Below are 17,996 nucleotides of genomic sequence, written 5' to 3'. Positions count from 1 at the left end.
ATTTAAAGTAAATAAATCAGATCACAGCAACTGAGATATATCCTTGCCTAACTCTTGCCTATGCATGCAGTGTAGGTAATCAGTTTTTTGTCTCTTGCTAGCTTAACAAAGACTTTTTCCAATAAGGATTAGTTGTAAGATGCTGTGGCCGTAAGGTCATACAAAAGGAAATGCTTAGTTGTTTACAGAAAGAATGAGAACAGTTCTAAGAACTGTTGCTATGGTGTACATTAAAGCATACCTCTCAACAGTCTGGATTTTTGCAGAATGGCCTCAAAATTTTGGGCTATTTCTCATAAAATTATAGTTTTCAGGCAAATCATTGAAAAATCATCAATTATTAAAATCATAAAATAATGACAGACATTTGAGTTTCAGACTTCAGACCCTTAAAAAATTCACATTAATGCGAAACCTGTTATTCTATCAATTTTCTAAATTTGTAAAGGCAATATTTTAAAAATGTCCCTATTTTTTCTGCCTTGCAACTCCATTGTTTACGCTTTTGTCAGATTTCTTGCTCTAAGAGGTTGAGAGGTATGCATTAAAGTAGTACATAGCATAGCATATTTTACAGTGAAAATGCCTATGTGAGATCAACCCAGTTTTCATTTAAAATGTACTTAATTGCTATGTGAACATATAACATTGTTCTCATTTTGATGATAATGCTGAATTTTGCTGTTTATTCATTTATTTATTATGTTCAGCTAACAAATGAACTAAAGCAAGAGCCACAATCAACTGTTACATTCATTAGGGCACGTAACCATGAAAACTTGTTAGTGTTGCAGACAGTCCCATGACTTTTAATAGGGTTCCATGTATTTATTATTGCACACCTTGCACAGGCGTGTATAAAACACTGTTAAAAGAAATGCAATGAATTTTGGAGCTACATAAAAAGACTGGAGTTGTAAGGCTGCACCATTTCATTTGCAAGGGCACCTTCTTTCCATTCTGCATGCCTCATTATTGCACTGCACACCATGTTTTCAAAGCAAGTAACACATCTCAGATGTGCATCTCTCCCTAGCTTCCTGCTTGCCTTATCAGTATAGCAAACAATGCTTGACAGCTAAGGTGTGCCCAGTAACTAGATCAAGATGAACTTTATCAGATGTTTTCAGCTTCTGGTCATTTTCTGTAAACAGGGGTTTATCTGTCTGCACATCTGGTGACTTGTGGTAAGTAATACTTAGTAGAATCAGATCTAAGCAAAATGTAATGTTTCTGATCAACCTGAGCCTTCAGTCTCCTTTCACAACAAGACAGATAGACAACTACAGTTTCAGTAGTCCTATTCCTGCAAAGCAATTTAGATGAAAATCACTTTCAGTGAACTTAACTTTGCCGTTTTCCTCACTGAAGTGCAACTATGGAGTTAGCATATATAAATTTGTGGGGTAACCCCACAGGAGTGCAGGAGGGACCTTGTCTCCTGCAATAAAAAAATCTTTAGCTTTGATTTGCTTAAAGTGCTTTTCAGTGGAATGATTTTGCAGGAATGGGCCCCATTGAAACTGCTTTCAGTGAGTTGACATGAATCCATCTGCTTTTTACCATTTCTAAGCCTTTTTAAACAAGGTGAGCTACTTTGTTATGTATTGCAGCTTTTAGTGCTCCATGTTTAAGAAGATGATTAGGCCAAACAAGAACTTAAAGAGTAATACTGCTTAGATGATGGTAGTCCTGACATCTGTGGTAAGAGCAGTATTTTATCATGGACAACTGCCCTAAAAAGGATTTAGCTCAGCGATGCAAGAGTTGATACAGTCATAAAAAAATTAATTATTCAAATTATATTTTGTTACTGGGATAACATCAATAGTCATGCAATCTGCACTTAGGTTCATAGGTTCATAGGTTCATACTAGGCTATCTGCCCAAGGGCATTTATAAGCCTAGCCCATAGTTATGTGGCTTTCGCCACCCCTTTAGTTTGAATAAAAACTATGCCTATCATTTTGCTGTGCCTCTGTCAAGCAGTGACACTGAAGTAATCCCTGGGGTATATCTGCAATCTCCCATCCATTGGTCAAGATTCCTCTTGAACAAGGCCAGAGAGGTGCTCTGCCTCACATGTACCAGGATTTTGTTCCACAGCATAGGGAGTCTCTGGGTGATGAATCTGTCCCTCCAGCACGTTCTATTTATAACCGTGTCAAGGTTTAAGTCTCCCGCCCTTGTGGTTCTGAGGGATCTAGATTTTTGAGGTGAAGCATATTCATCAAATCTGGGTTTGACATGGCCTTATATGTCAGGCACAGGTCACCTCTGAGCAAGCGGTATGAGACTGAATAGAGCTGGAGTTCTTTCAGTCGGGCAGCATAAGACATATTTTTGAGACCCTTTATCCTTTTGGTGAGGAACTTTTGGGGCCTTTCAAGCTGCAGCAGGTGTCTGGTCAGATACATTCGAACGGGCATTGTACTCAATCATAGGTCTAATGAGTGATGAGTACAGGGGGACGATGACCTCCCTTGATCTAGATGTGAATCCCTTCATGATCAGGTGGGTGATATAGAAGGTTTTCCTAACTACTTTAGCAACATGAGTGTCAAGCGAAGGCTACTGTCAACCTGGGTCCCCAGATCTCTGATGACTTTTTCTGTGCTCAGTGGATTGCCACCTATATGGTAGCTAGGGGTAACCTTGTTTTTCCCGAAGGGTATGACTATGCATTTTTTGGCGTTTAACTTCAGGCCATGGCTCTGGCACCAGTTATCCGTTTCTGTGAGACTCTTCTGGAGGATATCTGTGTCAGATGTGTTTTCGACTATGGCGCCCAGTTTGCAGTCATCTGCAAACTTTGTCAGCCATAACCCTCCTGTGCTTGCTTGTACTTCAGAAAAGTAGATGCCGAACAAGAGTGGACCCAGGACTGAGCCCTGTGGAACACCACTTGTGACAGGCTTTGAGTCTGACATGGCTCCAGCAACACTGACCCTGTGGGTTCTGTCACTTAGCCAGTTTGCAACCCATCTTGTGATGTATGGGTTTACATTCAAGCTGATGAGTTTTTCGATGATACCTGAGTGGGGTATTGTGTCGAAGGCCTTTGCCAGGTCGAGGTAGGCTGTATGGACTGCCTTTCCCTCATCAATGGCCTTGGTGACTGTCTCGAAAAAGTCAACCAAGTTTAAGAGGCAGGATCTGCACTTATATTTAACAATCCATTATAAGACTTAAGCAGCATCAAACAGAGGATGGCATTTAAAAAGTCAGCCAGCCCTTCAACTTAAGAGAGTATGCAGAATTGCATAAATACAGTATAGTGGCATCTGAAGGAGGTATCTCAATTTATGATAAGCAAAAATATCCAGGCGCTCAAATTCTTAGCAATGTTCCCTCCGAAACTGTGGTAATAAAGATAATATTATATATACTGCCAATTACAATTATAGGGATACATTGGAGTCCAAATGTGACCCAAAGGGAGGTTTTTTTTGCAAAGGTTGCTGGGCTCGCAGGTAACAACAATACACTTATAGTGAGAGCAGCCCACACAGAGATGAAGAACTTACTCTGCCCCAGATGACCTATGTTCAATTAGCAACACGGGAAATGGAGGGGCTACAGGGGGAAGATGGGAGTAAGTTGAGATCGTCAGCTTGCATATCCTGTGGGAAGGGAGATAGCCTAAAGGCTTGATGAAATATGCAGCATATGAGCATGGACAGCTCCATAGTGCATGAGTAGTGAGCCACCCAGACGGAAGGCTGCACATGTACAAAAGAATGCGTGCACCTCCCAAAGGCAATGATCATAGAGCTGCTAAGGCTGCTATGATGCAACAGGAGTTAGGATGCATTCCCCTGCAAGCAGCATAATGCTGTACCAGTATCCTTAATTTCCTCACTGGCCCCAAACTAGGGTTAGGTTGAGCCCTGGGGAGGCTGAGACTGGTCTAGTACACCTGGTGAGCAAGGAGAGGAGCTGTGGACAGTTGAAAGTTAGTTGCAGGGGAGAAAAAAGGGCAGTCATAGTGGGTGACCTGAATATTCCACCTGTAAACTGGGCTAATTTAAGTTAAATAACATTAGATTGAAGTCTACTCTTTATACTTTAAAGAATGACTACAGTCAATATGACAACTTCAGTACAAGGCACAATAGCTTGCTGGATGTGATATTAACAATATCATAGTATCTGAGCCACTAGGAAATTCCAATCATATAGGTATAAAATAGAAAGTTAATTTAAAGCTAGGTTTTTCCTGATGTTAAGATAACAGATCCAAGGCTGTATTATAAAATCAACTATGAAGCAATTAATAAAGAGCTGAAAGCATGGAATTAGAGAGGCAGTTTGGAGATCAGGATGTAAAGGATAATTGGACAGCATTAAGTAATAAAATTAAGAAGTTAATCAAAAGTTGCGTGGGGCAGGTTGGGCGAATTAAACAACGTAATGCACTTTGGTTGAACACACACAGACACACTATATATATATATATATATATATATATATATATATATATATATATATATATATAGATCCACTTCATAACAGTGAAAGCTCAAAACACTGAAACTTCAAAATATTGAAAACTCAAAACACTGAAAACAAATATCATACATATACTGAGTTTAAACAACATAAATCATAGCACTTTCCACCAAGTATAAGCAGGGGGCAAGCCTGCCTGCGCCCCCCACACCCCCTGCTACTTATATATATATATATATATATCAACTCCAAGATTGCACTTCACGACACTAAGTGTAAATAGGCACTACTGCCTAGCAAACTATGCTAATGACTGTAAGACTGGGTTTATACTTAATTCAAGTGGGAATTATTCATCTCTGAATAACTATTTAAATAATATCTCTAACTGGTCAAATATTTGATTAAACTTCAGTTATCCTAAAATGTCAGGTCAAATACTTTGGTAGACCTATGGTTAAGTGAGACCTTGCTGTCAGTGATGTTACCCTTGAGGAAACAAAATGAATATAAAAATCTTGGCGTCATCATGTACTCAAATTTTTCTTTCTCTAATTATGTAAATAGCATAGGAATTCAGGCATTAAAATTTATGTTTTTAAATCTATCTCCTAAGAGATATAGTAGGTTTAGTTAAAATATATAAATTAAATTGAGTCCCATTTTAGAGTTTGATTGTTCTTTCTGTAGCTGTGCTACCAATGAAACAAGACTAAATCAATACATAGGAAATACACCAAAAGAATTCCTTCCCTAAAAAAAGATTGATTAATTGGAGATGTGTTCTGAATTTACACTCATTTTGTTAAAGATAATGACAAAGTTTTTCAGGTAATCTTTAATTTGTAATTAATTACAGATTTACACAGTCATAGGTATGATATTATAAATTTCTGTATTACAAAATGTAACACAAATGTAAGGAGTAAATTTATTACTATAATTATACCAGGGATGTGAAATACAGTTCTTGTTCATGTCAAAATGTCTAGGAATTTGGACTAATTTAAAACAAGCTTTCACTTTACAATGTTGAGTTTTGTGAAGCAGAATTCCTAGATGGCCTTCAGGCCTGAGTGCTGGAATACAAACCTTGAGAAACCCATGAGAAGGTTCAGGGTTTGGTCCTGTTTTATTTGATAGTTTATGACAACAAACTCTGTAGTGAGAGATGCTGGATCCAGAATTTGATGATGGCAGAAAAATAGGTTGTGTGGTGGTAACATTAAGAGATCACTCATTATTATCAGCTCACTTAGTGAAATTGCAAGTTGGATAAGAAGCAAATGATATCAGTTTTAACACCAAGAATGTATAATATTATATGTTGGGGAAAATAATAAATATACATCTGTCATTAATGGCAGTACTCTAACAAATGCAAATGAGTTTAAAGATTTTTTGGTGCCAAATGAAACAATAAAGGTGTGTTACTTAATGAAAATGATATCAGAACAATATTGGCAATAAATGCATTCTTTTACAACTTTATAAAACAATGATTAGACCAATACTAGAATATGCCACAGGTTTTTATATTCTCAGCTTATGATGTGGATAGCTTGGAGGTAGTTCAGAAATGTTATATCAAATTAATAATGAGGATACAAAACAAATCTTATTAACAGATAATAAAAGAAGTATACAATATATAAGAGATTATGAGATGATCCAATATGGGCAAACAAAATGTTAAAAAATATAGCCTTATGAACTATGTTATATGTATTGAATTAGTGAAACATCCCCGAGACACAAAAAAGCAATAGCATGACTGCTACTGCTAGAAAGACAACAAAAATATTAAAAGGGACTACTTTCAGGTAAGACTGGCTAAAATTTGAAATAAAATGTCAATTAATATAAAACATTCAAAATGTACATGTTTAAAATTCAGCTAGACAATTTCAGTGGTGAAAAAGTGCATTATTCTAGATTTTTAGGAAATGGGTTATTTGTACGACAATTTGGGGTTTTGAGCCTATTACAAACACTGAAACACCTAGGATATCTCATCAAGCTGAACATGCATGGTCCATAGTTCTACCCCACCCTATCACCTGTGGGGGTACAGTCTACCATCCCTTGATGTGGGTATCATCCTGGTCATGGATAATGGCACTCATCATGCTCAACACATAGGATGTCTTGTCAAGGTGCACTCACATGGTTGCCTGATTCTACCCCTTCTCTGCCAAGGACCCCATCAAGCTGATCCATCACAAGCAGACACTGCCAACAGTCACACCATAACAGCTCAACAACTGCTCTGGAGGATACGATCCCTGACTGCACAAAAATGCATAAATGTATTTATTTATTCATTTATTTACTTATTTCAGTCTAAAAAAACACATATAAAATGATACAAAGACTAACAAATATACAAATCTGAACATAACATAATAATAAAGTACAAACAATATATTTGCATGCTATTTACAATTATAAATGCAAGTGATATTATTTCCAGTGTATAATTAAGGTAGGTATTCAACGAAGGATCATTTGTTAAAAGCATATCTTTACAAGAAAAATGTGACTACAGCCTGACTTCGCAAGGGCTAATCATTTTTATGGAAGCAAGAGCATTTACTGTCCTTAAACAGTTGTTCTTTTGGTTTGTTTCTAAACAATTCAAGTGTCGTTTGCTGTCTGACTTCAGCAGGTGACCAATTTTAAACAGCTGGGCCGAGCATAGAGATAGAGCTCTCTCCTGTGTGTGTTTTAAAAAAGGTCTAATCAGGGTAATGCTACCTTTTTGACTGTTTCTAAGTGCGTGGTTGGGCTTGCTGGTGTGAAATTTTGTTTTCAATGGTGGAGGGGAGACAGTGTCCCATTTTTAACAGCTTGTAGAGTTGACAGCTAAGAAGTAATGTGCTGCTGTCTTTTACAGGTAGTCAGTTACATTGCTGTAGAAACTGGCAGTGATAAGTTCATGGTTCTGCAAGAAAAACAAATCTATATATTTTGCTTACAGACATGGCTATTGTGTTCACTTCCCTTAATCCTACTCCATATTATAATTTTGCACTTAACTATCTATACATCCACTCACCTATGCATGTGATAATGACTGTGCCCTCCTCACACCATAACCTGTATGACTACTGTGATGTCTGATGCACAGTGTGGCCAGTTCATACATTGCCCTGCCCAATTTGGGTGTGATACTATAAGTATAGTTCTATTTTGTGTGGTTTGTGTCATGGCCTACACTTGTAGATCAGATGCCACCACTTTACCAGTGCTGCAATGTACTGCATCCCTTGCTGCCTCGGCAGTGGTACATCTGAAATATGTTCTTTCCTCGACTCTCAGTCTTGCTATTCTGCTGTTGCTATGACTGGTATGGTAGGCCCTGAAATGATGCACACCTGCTGTTCCAATTGTCTGGCAATGCCATATTGTGTGGCATGGCACACACAACAGAGATTTTACTGCATATGTCTGGACTGTATTGCAGTCTCCCTCCTGAGATTACCAGACATTAGAAGTGTCCTTTCAGCAGTCGGAAGACACGCTGTACTACATTTTGCGCTTATGCATGGGCTGTATTATATGGTCATTTCCTGCATCATATGGTGTTGCATACAACAGGCATCGACAATCATTTTAGGGCATATCTATCACTGCATGCCTTACATAATATATTATATATGCTTATCTCCCTGACAGCACAGTACCTGTGTGTATACATGTGTCACTCTAGACTACATGTGCACTTACCAAGCAGGTGACCCTGTGAGAAGTCCCCTTGAAAGAACCACTAGTATAGATGAGATGTGCCAAATATGTAAATAATGTTAACTACCTACATGGTGCACAGAACAGACACATAAATAATGCCATGAGCATTACAGACTACCTAACAGGTGAGGGAGTGAAAACTCCTCCTGTTGATGCTTCAGTCCCCCTGACCAGGCGGGAATCTTAATACCAAAATGCATGCAAACTATGGTTCCCAGGACCTCAGAGAATGAGTTATTTAATAAACGTCCTGCGTGATCTTGTCTCACCAGATATTCTTCTTCACATTCTGTACCATTTTATCAAGGAAGTAATTTAGGACATGAAAGGCTGACATATGTAATATCTTTAACATGTCACACATATGTCACTGACATGTCCCTGTAGCTAAGATAGTTAAGGCTCTAAATACCTTTCTATCCATAGGAATAGGCGTACCATGCACCCCTTCAGTTCTTATTATGGATGACACAGTTCAACTATATCCATTACAGTATCCCTCTCCACTCAGAAATGGTCCACAGACTGCTGATCTGTGAGCTGGTAGACTATCAGGTGCTATGAGTTCCTCCACTGGTGGTGAGGATAGCCATTACATACAGCATTCTGAGCACTGGCTTTGATGGTCAACACAGGAACGATACAAGACAAATGATCTCAGGGACCATGAGATGTCTAGCCATATACTCCTTTAAGTAGGCAAAAAGCTCTTGCTACCTACTTCAAGCACTTAATAGTACTCATCTCCAAAATTGAGCATGACTGCACGTGACAACCCACATTTCAATTTGTGTCTACAAATCCATTCATCAAGACTAGAATTAAAGTAATCAAGGTAGTACTTTGTTTGGCCTGCACCGATGATTTATTCATAGGCTGGGAATATGTTGAATTAGGAACCTGTCCCTCCAGCAAGTCTTGTTTACTTGATGGTACAGAATTAGATCCCTCATAAGAGTGTTTATAGAGCAACTGGGTTTCTGAAAAAATAGGAGGTCAATTAGAACTGGGTGTTTTATGGCTGAAAAAATGAAACAGGTTAGACACAGGTCTCCTAAGAGCAGCTGCTGGGCTACTGATTATAAAGAGAGTAAGGTTAACCTATCAAAATTGTTGAAGGATTTAAGACCTTGAATTTTCTTGATTAGAAGCCATGGGGGCCTTTCCATCCAAATGATTTGTACAAATCAAAGTAGGTATTGAATTTAATGTTAAGGGGACAGCACAGTAGCAGAATGACATCTCTGAATCTTGAAGATATTCCCTTGGAAATTAACTTTGTCAGATAGAAAGATTTCCTGACAATGGAGGACATCTGATGAGTGAATGGGGGAGAGTTGTCCATATAAGTACCGACATCTCCTCTGTTTGATCAGGAGTATCATTTATGACATTTAAAGTGAGACAGCTTTTTTTGCTGAATGCCACTATACTGCACTGTTTTGCATTTACCTTGAGACTGTTTTCCGTATACCATGTATGTGCATATTCCAGCCATTGCTGAAGCTGTTTAATATCAGTGAATGAGTAGATAAAGTCCCAGCTTGCAGTCATTAACACACTTGGTTAAACACACCTCTAGGTACTAGGTTGGTTGTCTGCAAATTAAATGTCAAACCGAGGAGGGCACAATACTGATTCCTGTGGTACCCCACTAGTTACAATTGTACATTCTGAGATGCAGCAACTTTTAGAACCAAGGATCTGTTGGACAGTCAGTTTGTAGTCCAGCAGACAACACAGGTGTTTTCATTAAGTTTGCTATTTCTATGTCCCATAATTTTTCAATAATACCAGTATAGGGGATAGTATAATAGCCATAGGCATGTTGAGATTAGCAGCATGCATGGCATGACCACATGCAACTTTGCTACATCTGCTGCTAGTCCTAGAATACCTCACATTGTATACCACAAATCACGGACTTCAAAATGGATATGTGCTGTTGCCCAGTGCTGCTATTTCATATGTTTCTGAATTACCCTGCCATTTGGTGTTCCTTTACTTGCACAATCAGTGCATCTCATTTGAATAGGGTCTTCATTTACATTGGCTGCACAGTAAGATGTATTGCAGAAAATGTAAGCATACTATCAGTGTCTTTGTCTCACCATATCTGGTGTGCTGATGTTACCCACACCATCTTACACAGCTGAATATACTATCTGTGAAGCCGAGCAGTTACGTCACTGTCCTTCTGGAAATAATGTGAGTGCACATCTGTTGTTTTCCCTACTCCAACATATCATATTCCTTTACTCTTCCCCATTCTCTGTTGCGTGCCCACCAGTCTGTCGAAAGCACTGTCAAGATTGCTCAAAATGCCCTATAATTCTTGAAATATTAAAACTACTTCTCAGTTTCTTTCCTTGTGAATGTTTTCCAATTAAAATTTTATATGCTGTCATCAGTGCGTCCTCTTAGCAAAACACTGTACTTTGCATCTTCTTATATCATGTTTTGTTTTTGTAATTTTGTTAAAATGTTTTCTCAAGGCACACTAGCCTATACACTTTCCAGTCTGCTACCTTGCAAAAAATATTCTGTTATTTTCTTTTATTGGTATGTTATTCTGATTTCCTTTTACTTGGTCTGATTGAAAGGCTTATTTCTCTTTTTTTAATTTCTCCAACTGTTTTGGGTTTCTAATACCATGACAGGAACAGACCCCATTCACTAGTTAAAGTAAGATTAAAGTTTGTGAAATTAGTATTGTTTCATTCTTTGATGTTAGCCAAAAGTGCTCTTCACAGCATCCACAATGTGCCCAGTAATAACTCCTTCTGCAATTCATATGGAGTTACATGTATTGTTAGCATATCTAAATACAACTGTAAATTATTTTTTATGAAACCCATTGCTCCTTCTACTTTTGGAACTGTCTGGGTATCCTTCTTCCACACTGTCCCCATTTCTGCCTGCAAATTCTGGTATTATATGACACTGTGTCTTTCTCTACATAAAAGACTTTAATCACTGGGTATAGCAATTTCAATGATCAATGCTACTTTTGTCTTCTTTTCATGGACTATTATGCCTGGTTTTCTCTCGTCTATTTTTGAACTGTTGGTAATGGTTGATCCCATGTGATATGAACTTTATAATGCTTTATGGCTTATGTTTCCAATGTTTCTCAGCTACTACAATTTTGTAATATTTGCACAATCCCCAATGCAATAATCATGTCACATAATTTTGCCTTTCAGTATACAGGCCCTCTGCCATTAGTGTACCACACCCAGCAACAAGATGTGTGACTGTTTCCAGTTATGTTTTACAGAATATGCATCTGTTTCTCCCACATGTTCAATGGACTTCGTAAACCATTGTGCACATAGTCCACTATCCTGGGCCGCTAATATTAACCTTTCATCTTCTGGTTTAAATTCACCTTTCCTTAAACATTCCTGTGTCAGATCCTGATTGACATGACGTTGTTCCAGGAGAGTTCTGTACTTGCAACTATATTTATGCCTCTTCCACATTTGTTGCCTTCTCATCTGATCCTTCTCCTTATATTGTTTCTTTTGTTTTTTGACACATTCGGTTGCCACCTGATTTTTGTCTACTTCTGGATTGGTTTCCATTCTCACTTGACACCAATATGCTTCTGCTAAATTAAGCAGGGAAGTCAATTAGATTTTTTTTTTTCATGTTTCAAAACTTTCACTATGTTTAGATTTGATGAGGTCAGCAAATATGTATGCAGTCCTATGATTACAGATTTATACATGTAATTAATTTCAAGGAGGCCCACATCTCCTTCAGAACAAGGGATATATAATCTTGGTATACACTGATTTGTTATATAACATCTAATAAAAGTGAAGCATTTTTCTTGCTTTCCTGTCCAACTGTATTAATTTTAGTGTTCTAAATATTCTTTACTGAGTTTTGTTCACATTTTTCATGTTTTAACGTCAATTCTTCATCAATTCCCAAATATGTATATACTTCTTCTTGCTCAAGTTCCTTCATATCACATTTCTGTTGCAGACTGATATTTTCTCAGTGCTGCAGCTTTTCTGCTTTAAATGTTGCTTTTACAGATTTATCAAGACTAGATGACATTCTTATATCATCTGAGAAAGTCAGATTTATCAAGACTAGATAACATTCTTATATCATCTGAGAAAGTCAGATTTATCAAGACTAGATAACATTCTTATATCATCTGAGAAAGTTTTAATCACTTCCAGTTGTGCTTTCAGTTCCTCATCAGATGAACTATATAGTTTAAATCGTCTCCAAAAAGAAGATGAGAAGTTTTTACACTCTGTTGTTTTCTGGGAGACAAATTATAGCCATGGCCTAATCTGTTAAGTAGACAGCTTAATGGGTTAAGGGCAAGACAAAAGAGCAGCAGTGACAGAGAATCACCCTGGAATATCCCCCTTTGAATTTTTATTGCTGGGATAATAATTTGTCCTCATGGCTTAACTGCAAAGTGGTTTGTTACTGTTTCATGGTCACTGTAATGTAACTGACTGATGTAGGGTATAGTTTATACATCTGCAAGCACTTCTCTATCCATGAATGTGGGATGCTGTCAAATGCTTTTTTGTAATCTGTCCACGCCATACTTAGATTCTTCCCCTTTTAAAAATTCTCTGTTATGACTTTATTTAACAACAAATTATCCTTTGTTCCATATGACTTTGTTTTGTTCCCTTTTGTTCTATTGCCATGATTGAGTTTTCTTCTAAATAACTATAAACTCCATTGGCATAAGTTCCAGTATATAATTTATACATCATTGGAAGGCATGCTAACTTTCTATGGTTTTTAGGATAGCTTGCAGGTTCACTCTTAAGAAGGACAATCATTTTTCTTGTTAACCAGATTGGTGTCTATTCTGGGTGCTCATATTAAGTAGTCCTACTCGGGGCTAAATCTTTGTGTAACAATGTTAATACTTTTAGCCAGAAGTTAGATTACTGCATCTGGGCCTGGGGTTTTCCATTTAGGAGCTTTTCTTAATTTTGTTTCAATTTCTCTGGCTATTACTTCATCCCATTTCATATCTTGTACATATGAACTTCTTACTGTTTCTCTCTCTTTAATGTCTCCAAATCTTTTGGGTTTCTAATACCATGATGGGAATGGACCCAGTGGTGCAGTTAGAGTTTGTGCCACCCAGGGCTGTTTTTGAGTTTGCCGCCCCTCCCACACACAAAATCATGGCCAAATGGGGTCCCCCATACACAGCTCTCCCCCCTGAAGCCATTCCAGTGTCCCATTACTTGGCCATTTCTCCCTATTTACCATAAACACTAATGTGCATATTGCTTTATGCTTTACTTCTACAATGATTATTTGGATTTCATTTAAAACTTTTATTTAAAATTTTATAGCACAAACACTGATAGACATCTGCTAAACAAAGCAATACAGTCTCACAATGAAAACAGACTTGGCATTAAAACTTCTCTACCCTTGAAACTCACATTCATTGAAACAGCAATGAAACCCACATTCAAAGAAAATGCATCTGTCCAATGGTGGATAAAGCTTACCTTTGGGCTGTTTTTCACATCATAGGCCCTTTACACACACATTTAGGACCATGCATACATACATGTGTTCTTTGTTTCACCTTCCTAATTGTATTAAATTATATTCCTTGCATAATACAGCACACTTGTTAGAGCGTGCTTTAAATTTATTGTTTTGAACTTTTTTCCAGTAAGCAATGAAACAAAATGTATGAACCAATAATGACAAAGCTGCCCAATTCAGAACATTTCCATCATAAAAGTCTACTCAAACTTTTGTCATTGTAATCCACCAATATCAATAAATATGCACAATCTCTGCAGAAGTAAAAGTCATCTAAATAATTCCACATTAAAGAGGTCAGTAACTATGAAGAAGTTGCTGCTAGAAAACAGCTTTACATTTCATTGTTTCATCTACAAATTAAGTGCCTGTTGCCCTTGAAGAATAAATTGCCTATGTTACATTAAAAATGATACGCTAGTAATATTGCAATAGGGAATGGATGGCAAACTGATAGCACGTTCATAATTACTAGGTATCCCCTCCAAAGGAGGACATTCTCAAGACTGCAGCATCCACCCCCTTTAAAGTACAACACAGTACAGTATCAGCAATCAATCTACATACTATGGGGGTAGAAACTACAGCCTTCTGCATCAAAAGCAAGTATATGACCTGTTGTGCTACTAACAATGCATAAGCAGCACTAAACATCTCTTCTCCTGAAGCTCTCAGCTCCTTGTAAACTCCATTTGACATTCAACTATATCTCTCAACTTTGCAGCATAAGAAATCTGGAAAAAGCCTAAATTTATTGGGGGGGGGGAATAAAGGACAAAAAACAGGGACACAGTTTAAACATTGCTTGTATAATCCTAGAAAGCTGCTAGAATAAAGTGATTTGTGTTACCATGCGTTTCCTGAAAGCTAGAAAGACTGAAACATAAATGACTATCATTATTTACTGAATTCAGTTCTCACTGATTTGCCAGAAAACCACAAATTTTAAGAGGAACAGACCAAAAGTATGAGCCAAACATTCCAGTCATTCTGTGAAAATCTGGACAGTTGAAAGCTATGGACTCAACTCCTTGGATCACAAGTGGTGGTATAGGTAGAGAATTCAGGTTCTTGTTTCTTGTACCTAAGGTACAGGGTTTGAGCCAAGTAACATTAACCACCAGGTATACGTAACTGGGAATGTCACACACACACAGACACAGACACAGACACACACACACACACACAGACACAGACACAGACACACACACACACACACACACACACACACACACACACACACACACACACACACACACACACACACACACACACACACACACCACCTTACTCATTTGAAAATGAAGAGAATTCTGTCCTGGCAGCACCTTACTTGAGAAGCAGGGTAATTCTGTCTCAGCAGCAATAAGAGGAAGCAGAGCAGCAAAACGATGTACTGCTTTAAAATTGCGCAGGTGGAACAGGATGTCTGTGCGACAATGCACAAACATGATGCAACCAGACCAGAATAACAGGACATGATGCTATGGGACCATTCAAAACAATGAGTAAATGTGTGGGACTGTTCAAAACAGTTGCTAAATGTGACAGTCCCAAAAGTGCCACCTGGGGCAGATCGCCCTCTCTTTTATGACTTTGTGTCTCTCTGTACGCAAGACTCTGTATTCAGTGGATATAGCAATTATAGTGATCAATGCTAGTGTTGTCTTCTTTTCATGGACCACTATATCTGGTTTTCTCACATCTATCTTTTGAACCATTGGTAATGGGTGATCCCATGTGATGTAGACTTCATCATTTTCTATGATGCTTTGTGGCTCATGTTTCCAGTGTTTTTCAGCTACTTCAGTATTATAATGTTTGCACAACAATTCCCAATGCAACAGTATTGCCACATTATTATGCCTTTCAGTATACAGTCTTTCTGCCATTAGGATATCACAACCAGCAACAAGATGTGCCACTGTTTCCAATTCTGTTTTACAAAACCTACAGTTGTCTGTTTCTCCCACATGTTCAATGGACTTTGTAAACCAACGTGTACGTACCCCACTCTCTTGGGCTGCCAGTATTAACCTTTCATCTCTTGGTTTGAATTTACCTCTCCTTAAACATTCCTGCATTCGATCCTGCTCAACATGAAGCTCTTCCAGGAGTTTTCTATACTTGCAACTATATTTATGCATTTTTCACATTTCTTGCCTTCTCATCTGATCCTTCACCTTATATACTTTCTTTCTTTGTTTTTTGGCACATTCAGTTGCTGCCAGATTTTTATCTACTTCTGGTTTGATTTCCATTCCTGCTTGATGCTGATATGCTTCTGATAAACTAAGAAGGGAAGGGAAGTCATCTTAGATTTATTCTCCTCATGTTTCAAAACTTTCACTATATTTGGGGGTCTTGTGAGGGAAGCAGATAGGTATGCAATCCCACGATTGCACATGTAACTAATTTCAAGGAGGCCCATGCCTCCTTTAGAATGGGGGATATATACTCTTGGTATGCACTGATTTTTATAAGTCATTTGATGAGCATGAAGCATGCTTCTTGTTTTCCTGTCTAATGTATACAGCACATTTTTAGGGCCAGTCAATCACTCCAAAACTGTAAGTTAGGAAAGGAAGTGCAAATTGGTTTATAGCTTAGATTTTCTTCCTAGATGTCAACACTGTTTTCAGTATTAATTTAAGTCTTCTAAAATATTCCTTACTAAGATTTATTCACATTTTTTTCATGTTTTATTGTTGATCCTTCATCAATTCCCAAATATTTATACAGTTCTTCTTGCTCAAGTTCTTCTATATCACATTCTAGTCCTAAACTGATGTTTTCTTGGTGCTGCAGCTTTCCTGCTTTAAAGGTTGCTTTTGGGCTCTATGACATCCAATCGAATGACATTTTCAGCGAACAGCTTATACAACGAAAATTCTATTAATAAAAATTGGACAGCTCCCCACACCCCCCGCTAAATATATATACTAACTCCGAGATTGCACTACAGTGAGGAAAGGGCAAATTTTCCAATCTTCACTGTACCGTGATTAATGCCATTTTCGCTGTATAAGCCATTCGTTGAAAATGTTATTTGATTGGATGTCATAGACCCTGCTTTTGCACATTTATGAAGACCAAATGACATTCTTATATCATCTGAAAAAGTTTTGACAACTTGCAGTTGTGCTTTCAGTTCCTTATCTGATAAGCAATACAGTTTTAAATCATCGACAAAGAGAAGATTAGAAGTCTTTACACTTTGTTGCTTTCTGGGAGTCAAATTATAGCCATGACCTAATCTGTTAAGCAGACAGCTAATGGGTTAAAGGCAAGGCAAATGAGCAACTTGGGCTGAAACTGACTGAATAGAGTACTAGCATCAACTACTGAATCACGTTAAACCATCATCATCATGATGGTTCAAATGAAACGAGTGTTGATTCTGATGAAATCCTCGGTCAGGGGATGAAAGCGCTCAATCCGGTGGTTTTCCAGTTTTAGTATTAAAGTGGATTTTATTGCTGAATTCTTTGGTTGCTGCTATTTGTGTTCGACTACACAAGAAAGCCTTTTCGAGATTTCCTGACTGCTGACAGTGTGTGTTTTGTACAAATGAGCAATGGTGACAGAGTCACCCTGGAATATCCCTTTGGGATTTATGCTATGCTCTCTCAGATTGGACCTGAAAATGATTAATGGCATTTGACCAATACCATTGCCACGTACATGGTAAGTGGTACATCAGGATTTTTAAATGTCTTTGCTCTGTTTTAAGGTGTTTAATGAAACAATCACATTTAAGTAGTGACAGCTGACTCTTAGACTTCAGAGTGAATTAAGTCTGACAGTCATTAAAATAAGCAATGGTTTGAAGACAGCCATGACACATGGCAGTCATGTTAACATACTGCACCAAACACGAAATCCTGTGGGAAGGTATGTGGCATAGTATTCTGAGGTTATAACTTGTTATGCACTGATACCAGTGTATAATCAAAAGAAAGATGACGAGTGATTATTGACCATACATTAAAGTAAGCATCAGCTGTAAGTCGGAGAGAACAAAATCATTTGAGAGGTTACAGATTCCCGGTTCTAAACTGAGACATGAGCAAGGATGTAAGAAATGTAATGAAAAGGTGGCTTAATAGGAATATAGTCCTAGGCTAGTAATAATGATAGTCTGAGAAAAGTTGTGTATATATTCCTAGGCTAGTAATCATGACAGTGTGAGAAAATTGGTGAACGTGAAGTATGTGGTACAGGGGAATGGGAGA

General features: G+C 37.8%; 1 protein-coding gene across 1 annotated transcript in view; it reads right to left on the bottom strand.

Annotated features, from left to right (window-relative positions):
- LOC122788725 (solute carrier family 2, facilitated glucose transporter member 5-like) overlaps positions 1 to 17,996 on the bottom strand; it is a 569,090-nt gene that overhangs the window by 9,407 nt on the left and 541,687 nt on the right. The window lies entirely within an intron of this gene.

Source organism: Protopterus annectens, chromosome 14.part0, assembly GCF_019279795.1.
Source record: "Protopterus annectens isolate FY-2018-M chromosome 14.part0, PAN1.0, whole genome shotgun sequence".
In the NCBI taxonomy this organism is placed as follows: Eukaryota; Metazoa; Chordata; order Ceratodontiformes; family Protopteridae; genus Protopterus; species Protopterus annectens.
The sequence above is the reverse complement of the archived record's forward strand: the minus strand, read 5'-3'. Positions and strand labels throughout refer to the sequence as shown.